Below are 13111 nucleotides of genomic sequence, written 5' to 3'. Positions count from 1 at the left end.
CAAATAAGTAAATACATAAATTGATCACAGAACCCCCCCAAAACAGTATGTTTATGATTGTAGCCTGGACAGAAACTTAATAAATCTACTCAGCTGTCCTCTCTTAAAAAATGCCTACTGTGTTTGCTTATGTTTTAGTCTCTTGAATATGTGTAACTCCACGTGGAATTTTCAGACCCATCGTTCAGCTTTGTATGCAAACCTGAAACATTCAGTAAGGTATTGCAATAATACGACATTACTCTATCCTTAAAATATGTTTAGTTTTGAGACAAAATTTAGTTTAATAATGTTGATGATGATACATGTTTCAAAAAAAATCAAAATATTTAATTCAGTCTCAAAAAAAATCTCCTCAGAAGCCAGAAAAACAATCAGATTTTTTCTTTTATCAGTCAATTTTTTTTTCAAAAAACTTATTTGATCAATGAACTAAGGAAAAAATCTTGATTATTCCAGCAGTTCTACTGTTCCATTTATCCAGTCATCTGCCAGATTGCTGTTTTATGCCAAGGGCTCAAAGTTCAGATTACAGGAAATATGTAACAAGAATGTATTAACTTAAAACATAACTGAAAACATTCTGTTTTCAGCAGACTCCTTTCCTAGAACAGAACCTCAATTTCTAGTAATACTTAGAAACAAAGTTAACTTCTTTATTCTTTTTTTTTGCCACTGTACTTCTGAACTTTACTGAAAGGGTAGACTTTAAAGACTTGCAATGTTGAACTGCTTTCTTCTGATTCTTTTTATTTTTATTTTTTTTCAATGCACTGTGAAGTCATTCTTGTGTTCTCTGTATAATTGTTGCTCAGAGGAAGAAAGAGGACAAACTGGCGGTAATTCATACTGTAGTGTCTTACTTCTTGAATTCTGATGAAAATTAAAGGGAAAATGAAAGGAGACATTAAAAATTTGGTGGGTGTCAGAAACAGGAAAGAGGTCAATGTGTCTTTGGGGAATACATGCCATGGGAAAACTCCCAAGAGTACATTACTCTGCTTTTTACAGTGTGATGATACTGCAGTTATGATGATACTCCCCAGTGTATTCATTCTAGCATTATTTTCAAACACAATGTGCATTTATCTAACACAATCATCTTTGCAAAGAAATAATTGAGTAATTCTTTTGTGAATGGTGTTTGGTTTCAGAACTCTTGAGGGATTCACTAGATGGGCTATATGTACATTTTGGTAAATGAAGCTGTACCCTAGAGACTGATAACGATAAAATGACATGCAGTGAGAGCAATTCTGTATCTCTATGCGTTGAATTATTTTTCAGTCATCAGAAAATACTAATTTTAAACTATATCTGTGTTGGCGCCAAGATATGATAAGGTAATGAGCTGTGCTATGAAGATGTGATACAGATTCCTTCCTGTGTTACTCTATATAGATTTCCTCCAGTATACTCTGGAGGAATTAGATCAGCCTTTACTGTTGCACCAACAGTAGTATAGCTTACTGAATACTCTCCAAAAAACTTCAGGGGAAAATACCATTAAACATGAACGTATATTTCACTGATATTGAGGGTGCACGAGGAGCTGGGAGGGGGCAGAACAGCTGACCTAAACTGACCAAAGGAATGTTCCATAACATATGACAGCATGTGAGCAAACTCTAATATTAAGGGTAGTTTGCCAGGAGGCAAATGCTGCTCAGGGACTGCCTGGGAATTTGTTGGTGGGTTGTGAGCAATTATATTGTTCATCACTATTATAATTTCCCTTCTTTCCCCCATGTCTTTTCTGTCTTAAAAAATAGCTTTTTATCTCAACCCACGAGTTCTACTTTGTTTTTTTTTCCTCCCTGATTCTCTTCACCATCCCACTGAGAGGGGGTGGGGAGGGTGAGTGAGTGAGTGTGTGGCGCTGAGCTGCCTGTGGAGTTAAACCATAACAGTGCAAAGGAGAAACACTTTTCTATTCTCAATCTCGAAATGTTTTTGCTTGCTTTTAATACAAACACTATGCACACCATCTAACCTTTTAACATACTGTGTTAAATGAACTTATTGCAGGTTTTCCTTCAAATGAAGCAGTGCTCTGTTGTCTTCATTAATGAAGCACTACCTTTAAATATTATTAATGATGAAACCTGTTTGATGACATGATCACAGATATTGAAGTTCGTCAAATTGCCTCTACCAAAATGCAATGGTGAATAAACAAACTAATCACCGCAAGTGATATCAATATGTCACGTTCTGGGACTGCTGCATATATGTCCCATCTTACTGAGATCTGCATGTCTTTTTATAGAGAATACCATTAGTTCTGTGTATTGTCTGCTATAGAAATGGCTTCAGGCTAGGAAGCCTATCAAAAATGGCTTCAGGCTTGTCAATCCACAAATGACATCTTAATTTGTGCTTTAGAGAGCTGTCCTTCACTTCTTGGTGTGGCTTTGATCTCGATACAGTTGCCATGTTAACAGCTCATAGTATCTATTTTAAGGTCTCTGAAAACAAGCTGTAACTCTGTGTGCATCTTCTTAAGCTTTAAAGTGATTCTATGTCATGGTATTTCATCACCTGACTTTCAGAATCCTGTCATAATGCCCATGTCCATTTTTACTCTCATTCTAGAGTAACCATACTTGCTGCTTCTGCCTTACTTTCTTATTCTCCGCTGCTGGTACTTGGTGGTTTTCTACCATATAGTGTTTTGTACGCTTCTAGAAAGCTGAGAGCAGTAGAAAAAGTTAATAAAATGACAAGATAAAGGACACCGTTGTGTTTATGATATTCTGGCAGTGAGTTTCAGATAAACCTTTTGGCTATTTTTTAACATACTGTCAGGTGAACCATAGCTTGGTTGCAAAAATGAAGATTTTCTCCAGTTCATCTTCCAAATTGGTTCAGAATTTTGGTGGAATGATTCTTTGGGCTCAATACATCTGTGTGTTTCTTATTAGGTAGCTGAGCTGCAAGACTTTCTCAGTTAGCTGTCATTTGTAACCTTCCCATGTCTGCCTGGATGGTGAGCTGATCTATTTGAAGGTTTCTCTTGCCATGTTGTTTCAAAACACTATCTTCTGGGGCTAGCTGCCATTCAAGATTTCTTTTCTAGCTATGTAGCAGGTGCAGAAAAAGACATGTCCCATTTTGATTTTTATCATTCTTTTCTCAGTGAGTTTCCAGAGTGAGCTGATTAATATCAGGAAATGGTCAGCCTAAGTAGACCAACAATAGAGCGGAAAAAACCCACCTCTGTGGAAAGTATTGAGGCAATGGGAGAGGATTCTTCAATGATATTAATAGTGAAAGGAAGAATTCCCCTGAGTTCACATGTATATGTTGCATTTACTGGCAAATTTGTGCCTGATTTCCTGCAGCGGAGCATATATAATTATTTGAGATGGGCTACTATACATGAATTAAGATGTAAAGCTATACCATCTTCAAAATCTGAGTCTTTCTCACAGCTGTCACACAGCAACAAAATGTAACAGAATGTTGGCGAGAAGGTTCAACCTCTATGCTGTATTACCAATATCCACCTCTGATGCTAGGGGCCAACATTAGAAAACAGGAGGTATTACTTTCAGAGCAGCTCTTGCAGAATATACAGTATTATTAACATATAAGTCACAAAAATTTTTAAATTTAAATATTTTTTCTTAAAATATTTAAAATAAGAGACAGGGGAGGGAACTAAGCCATAAAAGTAGTGGGATATTTGACCTTGTTTCTGTGAAACAAATGCCCTAGTCTGGTTCGATGGAAGTGACTGCAATTCTTAGTGAGGCCTCAAGGAGCTCACCAGAGTTTTTTGGTGAAATTTTACTCTTCCTGTACTTCATCCTTGTTCAAAATGTGTGTACTGCCAAAAAGCAGTGACATGAAAAAGGTGTGATTGTGAAGAAAAGGATATTTTTTTCTGCTAAGATGGGGATTTTGAAAGTCTGGTAAAGAGACATTATCAGATTTTTGATTGCAGCTCTATACATTCCATTTGAAAATTTGCAAGTCGTGTATTTATATCAACTGAAAATGGTCTCACAACTGTAAATTGATTTTTTTTTTTTTAATTTTAATTTTAATTTTTTGCAATCTTTAAACCCCAAGCTGTGGAGTGTGCTTGGCACGCCTAAGGGACAGAATACCATCAAGGGAGACCTAGTCAGGCTGAGCAGTGGGTCCAGGAGAATGTCATGAGGTTCAACAAATACAAGTGCAATGATGTGCAGCTGAGTTGAGGAAACCTCCACTCCCAGTACAAGTTGGGAGATGAAAGGATTGAGCACAGCGCTGCCAAAAAAGACTTGGGGTACTGGTGGATGGCAAGCTGGATATGGGCAAGCAAATGTGCCCTTGCTGCCCAGAAAGCCAATCGTACTGTGGGTTGGATTGAAAGAAACATGGACGGCAGGATCCTGCTCCTCTGCTCTGAACTGATGAGACCTCACCTGGAGCACTGCATCCAGATGGGCAGTCCTCAGTATAGGAGAGATGTGGACTTGTGTCCAGAGAAGAGTCACAAAAATGATTTAAGGGATGGAATACCTATCCTATGAGGTCAGGCTGAGAGCTGGGGCTGTTTGGCCTGGAGAAGACAAGGCATCACGGAGATCTGACAACAGCCTTTCAGTATCTACAGGCAAGCTGTAAGAAAGAAGGGGACAGACTCTTTAGCAGAGTCTCTTATTATAGGACGAGAGGAAATGGTTTCAAACTTAAAAAGGGGAGATTTAGGTTGGATTTAAGGAAAAAGTCTTTTACAGAGAGGTGGTGGATCCCCCATTCCCGGAGACATCCAAGGCCAGACTGGAGGGGACTCTAATCACCTGATCAAGCTGTAGGTGTCCCTGTTCATTGCAGTGGAGCTGGACTAGATAAAATTTAAAATCCTTTCCAACTTGAAGGATTCTTTGATTCTATGATTCTATTTTCAAACTCCTTTATCAAAACTGAAAGCAAGTTATTGTATTCTTAAATTTTATGAGCCAGTGCATCTACATGCACACGGTTATGTACCATCCCTTGAGTCAGCACTGCACTTCCTGTGCCCTGCTTTCAGTCAACCTTGTTAATAGCACAGTGATGGTTTGGCTCTTGCTGAACGATGGGTACATTCCCAGGGCTGCCCCATGGGGAAGATGCACCACTTTTACACCCAGAGGAGTCGGGGCACAAGAGGAGAAAGTTTCTAGCTGAAAGACTACAAACCAGGATAAAGTTAGATGGAAACAGTTCTTCATGCAACTGATAGAAGAATGGCAACAAAACATCTAAAGAATCCTTTTTTCTCAATACGTTACCAGCATTTTGTACCTTGATAGTTAAAAGGATTGCTTGACTGGATGATCTTAACTCACAGGTACAGATTCCCTTTCAACTGAAATGGGAATAGATTCTGTGCACAAGGAAGGCATAAGCAGATTCATAGGTTCACCTCTCTTAGCAATGGTGCAATTAGTTGTAAGGACAGTGTTGAATTGCCACTTGGAGGAAATTAAAAAAAATAAAGAAGAAAAGTAATTTCTAAACCACCAAATCAACAAGCTTTGTTCCTTGGGGTATGGGACAAGTACTGCTGGCATAAAGAAACCCAATGCACTCAAACTAATGAAAATCTACTATCACTCCTGGATGTGCTGTGCAGTGTTCTCTGTAGAATACAGTCTTGTGGAAAGCAGTGGGACTGTTCTGTGAGTACAAATACAGTTTTTAGTACCATTTATGATTTTCTTGTATTGATAGTCAGAATGAAATTTCCAGGCAAGCAGTCTAGTCCCAGATGAAATGGATTCTCATTACATTTTAATTCATAGAGCAATTATTGTTTCACATATGATATGTAGTGAAAACACTGGCAAATAAACTTGTAAAACTAAAGAAGGATGTGGAGCTGCTCTGCTTCAAACACATGATGCTACATTTGCTTTCTTGCCCTTTGGTTACTCAATTACATCATGATGATTGAAATGAATATTGAACAGATATCATCATGCACAAATGAAGGAAAGAAGAAAACAGACCAGCAAAAGAGATGCTGCATTGAGAACAGATTTGGAAGAATCTTCAAGAATTTTCTTAAGTCAATAGTTAATTTCTTTCGAAGATGATCAGAGGACTAGAACACCTCTACTACGAAGAAAGTCTGAGGGAGCTTGTTCAGCTTGGAGAAGCGTCCAGGGAAACCTCATTATGACCTTCCAGTATTTAAAGGGAGCTTGCAAGCAGGAGGGAGACTGACTTGTTATCTTGCTTGGCAGAGACAGGACAAGGGGAAATGGCTTTAAACTAGAAGGGAAGATTTAGGTTAGATGTCAGAAAGAAATTCTTCACCTGGAGGGTGGTGAAGACCTGGCACAGATTGCCCGGAGAAACAGTAGGTGCTCCAGGCCAGGTTGGATGGGGTTCTGTTTTGACCTGGCCTGCTGGGTGGCAACCTTGCCCCTGGCAGGGTGGGCTGTAAGGTCCCCTGCAATCTAAAACATTCTGTGATTCTAAGATCTTTATGAATAAAATTTTAATGAAAAAGAGAAAGACAGCATCTGATGAGTGCTCATCAAGTCAGCTGGTGTGAGGAGGAATGAGGTGGAGGAAGGCAATTGAGGAGAGAGAATGAATGAAAAATAAGAAGCATTTCATGAAATTGAGAATGTTGAAATGAGTTATCATTTTAAACACTACATTTTTGTAAGTTCAACACAGGAATGTTTACTTTTGTGAACACTCTTAAATAGGAGTGAGATTATGAACTGAAATGAACAGAAGGAGAAGCATCTATCTGAGTACTCTGAGACCTCTTATACAAAAGGTTTTTTTTTTTTTTTTGTGTGTGTGTGTGTGTGTGTGTGTGTGTAGCCATAAATACAAACATTCCTGTACTTCTGATTAAAATGCTAACGTAATTTACTCTGGATGCTGTTAATGGGGAATGATTGAGAACATGGAAAGAAGAATTAGTCAAAGGCTGAATGATTTAGGCATCAACACTTTATTTCTTTAATACTCTACCTGTGTATTTGGACATAAAAATGCCATTGTTCTCACCGCTGTCATCTTGATCCTACATAACATTTATTTAACCTGTTGCTTCTGTATTTGTGATACTTCCTTAAAATTTCAGTATTAAAACACATACAGCTTTTGAAAAATGACTTGAAGCCTTAAAAAAATGTGTGTATTCAACTATGAAATATACAATATATAATTGAACACATTGCAGTTATAAGTACTTTTAAAAAATTTAATAGCATTATTTTGAAATAAATTTCTTTAAAGCAATTGCTTGCATTTATGCTATGAAATGCAAGGTCCTGGAAAAGCTGAAATATTGAGGAAAAATTCTCAAAAGTGAGGAGTAACTTTATGCTTAGAAATCATTCGTATTCAACAAGTCTAAAGCACAGATTCATGTGTCTAGAGCTGTTAGATAGCTAAAGGCATCAAATTCCATTAAAATATTTTGTGGAATAGAAATGGGCCCAGTAATTTTTGAAACTAGATAAAGAATCTAAATTACCAATGCTTTTCTTGAAAAAATTACATTGAAACTATATTTTAGGCAGTAAAATGAACATAGCACCAACACTGCAAAAATTATGCTTTTAAATGAATTCAACAGATATTCTGAGATGAGGCGTATGACTAGAACAATTCTGAGTCCACTTACTCCTGACTATCATCTTCCAGCTCACTCTGTAAACAGAATTATATTATTTAAGCTGTGTTTTTATCAGTAGCAGATGTTATTCATGCCAGTGTAAGGGAATAAACACAAGAATGGAAGCTGGGGCAATCATGAAATTACATACTACAACTACTACTACTACTGTACTGTATAATACCATATCACTCTTCAATCCTGTTTTATTTTCAATCCTTTTCTTTTTTATGAGATTCACTCAGACCAGTTCTTAGGAAATAAGTTCTGAAACCTAAGGAAAGCAAAACAATTTCCAAGATGGGCTTCTTGCTGGAGTACAAATATCACTCTACTCAGTTATTTGCATGTGCTGAAAAAGAAAGAAAAAGAAACTAAATCAATTACCTGTCATGGCCTTAGCAAAGTATTAATTTAATTTCAAAAGAAAGGTACTGCTTTTAATTCAGCGTAGAGATTTTATGATGAAAATAATATAGGTAATTGAAAAATGTTATATTAAAAATTTCACAACATTTTGTATAAAATAGGAAAAAGTAGAGCTTTTGTTTGAAACTTATGTCACTTGTAATTCTGTGACATCCACTTTGACTCAGTGACTGTTTTTGTGTAGATGAATTTTCATTGGTGAAACTGAGGTTTCTTCCAAAACATTCAAAACAGTAAAGCCTTAACTGCTATATGGTGTGTTATTCTTTTATTTGAGCTCATGCTTATTACCCAGCTTGTAAATAATTGCATGGCCATTTTTCAGTGATTTACTCCATTTTATATAAACTTCAGCTGACTAAATGTGCTTGGTCAGATCAGTTCTCTGTCTTCTTGCTTTAATGAATAGACTTTCACCGTGCATCTAAAACTCAATGCAAAACAGTCTGTATCTAAAATATTAAAATGCAACATTCTGATAATACATAGGGAAAAAAAAACAACCTTTCTTTTTTCCCACTTGAAACTATCAAATAAATTTAAATTGAATTCAGGAAATTCCCAGGATTGCCTGAATCTGATTTTTATTTATTTATTTATTTACTTTGGTAAAATATTCAAGCCACATGCATTTGAGTGTTCTACAGCAGCAATTCACTTGTAATTTATTACTATAATAATCAGCAACCAACAACAAAAAAAGGAGAAGGAAAACAATTTGGCAGAATTATTTGGGATTTTTAATGCTTCTGGCAAAGTATGGCACAAGAGGCTGTTTAATAAAATGTATAGTTATAGATTATATGTAAAATGCTTTTATAGATTCAAACTAAGACATAAATCACAGCAGCAAGACAAATGACTATTTTTTAACCTGGTAAAAGCTCAACAGCATCTACTGCTGAATCCTGTGTCAGGTCTGACTTTTCATCCCACCAGAAGCAATCATGGAGATGGCAGCTTCTTTAAATTCTTTGGATTGGACAAGACATGGCAAATGATGAAAATAGTATAGGTAATTCACAGAAAAGATTCACAGTTTAGTAACTGGATAGCTCCATCACCAATTTAATTCACTGGTAATTTTATTGAAACATAATACGCATCAAAATGGGACATTGAGTGATGAACAGGAGAATGAAATATGATCACACAATGAAAGTTTTGGATAGCACCCAAGACAAGGTGGTGAAAAACTTTGTTCATTGCAAAATAGTGGATTGAATGTCAAGAAAACATAGTGAGGAATATAGACTACAGTGGCAAACTGTATGGTCATTTTGTTTAAAAAAAAATATATATATAGCAGAAATATGAAAAAGATGCTGGAAATACTGTCAACATATTTTTAATTACAATAAATTAAATTAATTTTCACCAAGTTCAGTCTGTTTTGTCTGTGACTGTAACTGGTGAGCAGTGAGCTTGACCAAAAGCTTTCTCACCATTTTCTCCCTATCCATCTGAGGAGTCATACTGAGTGAGCTGCGGGGTGGGTGTTTGTTTGCCAAGGCCAATCACTAGGTCTGTATGCAATTCAACACATTAAGGTCACGTAAAAGAGCAGTGAAATATTTTATTTTCCTTATTTACTGCTTTTTTACTGCGAAAGAAATGGACCTGGGAATGTTGGTTGATGCTCATCTGAACATGAGCCAGCAGTTTGCCCAGGTGGCCAAGAAGGCCAGAGGCATCCTGGATTGTATCAGAAACAGTGCTGCCATCAGGAGCAGGGAAGTGATCATCTCTCTGTACTCAGCCCTGATGAGGCTGCACCTTGAATACAGTGCTCAGTTTTGAGCCCCTCACTATAAGAAAGACATGGAGGCTTTTGAGTGTGTCCAGAGAAGGGCAACAAAGCTGAGAGGAGCCTGGAGCACAAGTCTTATGAGAAGCAGATGAGAGAACTGGGATTGTTTAGTCTGGAGAAGAAGAGGCTCAAGGGGAGACCTTATCGCTCTCTAAAACACCCTAACAAGAGATTTTGGTGAAGTAGAAGTCAGCCTCTGCTCCCAGATAACACTAATAGAAGTAGAGGAAATGGCCTCAAGTTACACCAGGGAAAGTTCAGGTTGGATACTAGGAAAACCTTCTTATCTGAAAGAGTGATCCGTCACTGGAATGGGCTGCCCAGGTAAGTGGTTGAGTCACTGTACCTAGAGATGCTCAAGAAACATGTAGATGCGGAATAAAGAGTATGACTTAGTGGGGAAATATTGGTGTTAGGTGGATGGTTGGACTGTAAGCTTCTGGAGGTCTTTTCCAACCTCTGTGATTCTATGATTCTGTGATTGAGCTACACTGTCTGCATCACAACAGTCTTTTGCATTTCTTTTTTCCAAACACATTTTTGGGAACACTGTTTCATGAATATTTTTCTGAGAGGTAGACTTCTGAAGTAGCTGAGGAAAAATACAGTTCTGCAATACTATCTTCCACAGATCTATTCCCAAGATACAGCATGGTTTGTGTTTCTTTTTTTTTTTTTTTCCCTGAAAGAGGACACCAGTTGCATTGCAAGTGGAAGTTATCTGTACAGGATTTGCTGCTGTAGTCTCTGCTCTGCTTAAATACTAAAGCATCTGCCTATATTCAATGAGAAGATTCACTGTCTCCTGTTCACTTTTTTCACTCAGCAACTGTGTCAACTCCTGTCATAGTATCGTAGTATCTCAGAATCACAGTGATTAAACTTGGAAAAGTCCACTAAGATCAACAATAGCCCCAACCCATCCCCACCACGCCCACTAACCATGACCCTCAGTCAGGCATTGGCACTGCTGTGTAGAACACTAGTACTGGCAATCTATGTGCTTAGTTTTAAAGAAAAAAAAAAAAAAGTGTTAATTGCTTCTAGCAAAAGAGAAGAATCAAATGTTCCCTTTGCAGTGTGCCTTAACCGGCTTTGTGAGGCTCAGCAGTTTTTGGTATTTGAGAAATTACTGAAGAATGCAATACTTAAATTTCAAATGGTTTGGAATTGCCTGCTTGTTGTAAAAGGAAACAATTTAAATATTGCACTAATGTAATTTTCTTATAGCACTTTTTGTACGTATTTTTTTCAGTCCATTTCTGTGGACAGTGCTTCATGTAATCATAAAATAGTGGATGATCACAGCTATCTGAGAGACTCTATCCCATACTCATATTAGGAACATAAACTGAAGATTTCTTGTATGAAGAAGTTAATTTTGTTTAAATTGTTCACTAATTGTAGATAATATATGCACATCTATGTTAGATGTACTTGTAAGGAATAGTTACATGTAACCTCTATATAGAACAGAATGGAGTAGAACAGAACAGAACAGAACAAAATAGAATAGAATAGAATAGAATAGATGTCTAAATTGTCTAATTATATCTAAATATAGATATGTGCATTTATGTGTGTAAATATGTGTAAATACATAAATGTACATACATCACAACATGTACATAAGTAGGTAAAAATATGTGTATTTATTCCCATATAAGTCACAAACATACATATGTATTATATATGATATTTGTGACATTCATCTATCATTCACACATTTGGCTATTCTTTAGCTCTAATAATGACATGATTTTCTATACTCTCTACTCTGTATGCCTCTGTCTATTTCTATATACCTATTATCTATCTATCTACCTATCTATCTACCTACCTATCTATCTGTCTGTCTGTCTGTCTATCTATCTATCTATCTATCTATCTATCTATCTATCTATCTATCCATTCCCTCCCTATGTACTCTTGCTTTTCTATGCTATGACAAAGGAAAGTACAGTTCCCACGCTCTTCTGTGACACTTATTCCCCAGCAGATTTTTTAGCAAGACTTGGGCATGATTCTACTATAAAATAGCCTCCAGATCTGAGATGCTATTTTGGTAATTGCCAAGCCTGGAGAGATAAGTATTTTCACATGATAGCAACACCTAGGTAGTGTGCATTAGATGGGAGAAATGAAGTAATTTCCTGTTGGGAAGCATGCTACATTATTCAGTGAAATTGCCACTCAGTCAGATTGACAATCAGATTGAAACCATACTTTAGTTCAAAAATGTTGCTTTCTTCAGCAGGTTTGTAACAGCAGAAACATCTGCAGTGGAGACATTGTACCATAAATTTGCATGTGCCACAAGGATCTGAATAAATTTTTTACAGTATTTTATTTTGGTTCATTTGAGATCACTCTGCTGTAGCTGGAAATGCAAGTCCTTCTCCAAACACTGAAAGAACACAGTCATCTTGATTTGGTAACCAAAGTGTCCAGCTGTTCAACTTGCAATGTTATCTGTCACAAGAACTGAGCATTCTCAGTTATGGTTTATTTCAAAGTCTGCATGGATTAAAATTTTGCTGTCAACCAAAATTCTTTCTTTAATCAATTTAATATCTTTAACTGCAAGTATAACATTGCTTTTCCTTAATGCTAGTGTGGTACAAATTAGCAATTTTCAGCATTTTTAGTTTCTTTTTTAAAGATGGAAAATATAATCAAGACAATTAAAAAATAGGAAAGTCTCAAGGAGAAATGTTGTCAGGTTCCGAACAGATGATAGTCCTTATGATATCATTTTCTTCCTATAGTTAATTAATCAGAGAATCATAGAATCATATAATTGTAGGAGTAGGAAGGGACCTCTGAAGATCATCCAGTCCAACTCCCTGCTAAAGCAGGTTCTATACAGTAAATTTCACAGGAAAGTGTCCAGAGAGGTCTTGAGTATCTTCAAAGAAAGAAACGACATGTACTTTGTGGGCAGCCTGTTCCAGTGCTCTGTTATCCTCACAGTAAAGTTCTCATGTTTAGATGAAAATTCCTATGTTCCAGTCTGCATTCACTGCTCCTTGTCCTGTCACTGGGCACAATTGAAAAGAGTCTGACACAATCTTCTTGACATTCACCCTTCAGATGTTTATAAATGTTGATAAGATTGTGTCTCAGCCTTCTCTAAACAATCCCACATGTCTCAGCCTGTCCTTATAAGAGAGATGCTCCAGGTCCCCAGTCATCTCTGTGGCCCTCCGCTGGACACTCTCTAGAAGATTTCTTTCTTTCTTGACTGG

General features: G+C 36.9%; 1 protein-coding gene across 1 annotated transcript in view; it reads right to left on the bottom strand.

Annotated features, from left to right (window-relative positions):
- LOC109364070 (uncharacterized) overlaps positions 1–13111 on the bottom strand; it is a 293473-nt gene that overhangs the window by 107763 nt on the left and 172599 nt on the right. The gene's annotated exons all lie outside the window — the stretch shown is intronic.

Source organism: Meleagris gallopavo, chromosome Z (genome assembly GCF_905368555.1).
Source record: "Meleagris gallopavo chromosome Z, MGAL_WU_HG_1.1, whole genome shotgun sequence".
Lineage (NCBI taxonomy): Eukaryota > Metazoa > Chordata > Aves > Galliformes > Phasianidae > Meleagris > Meleagris gallopavo.
The sequence above is the reverse complement of the archived record's forward strand: the minus strand, read 5'-3'. Positions and strand labels throughout refer to the sequence as shown.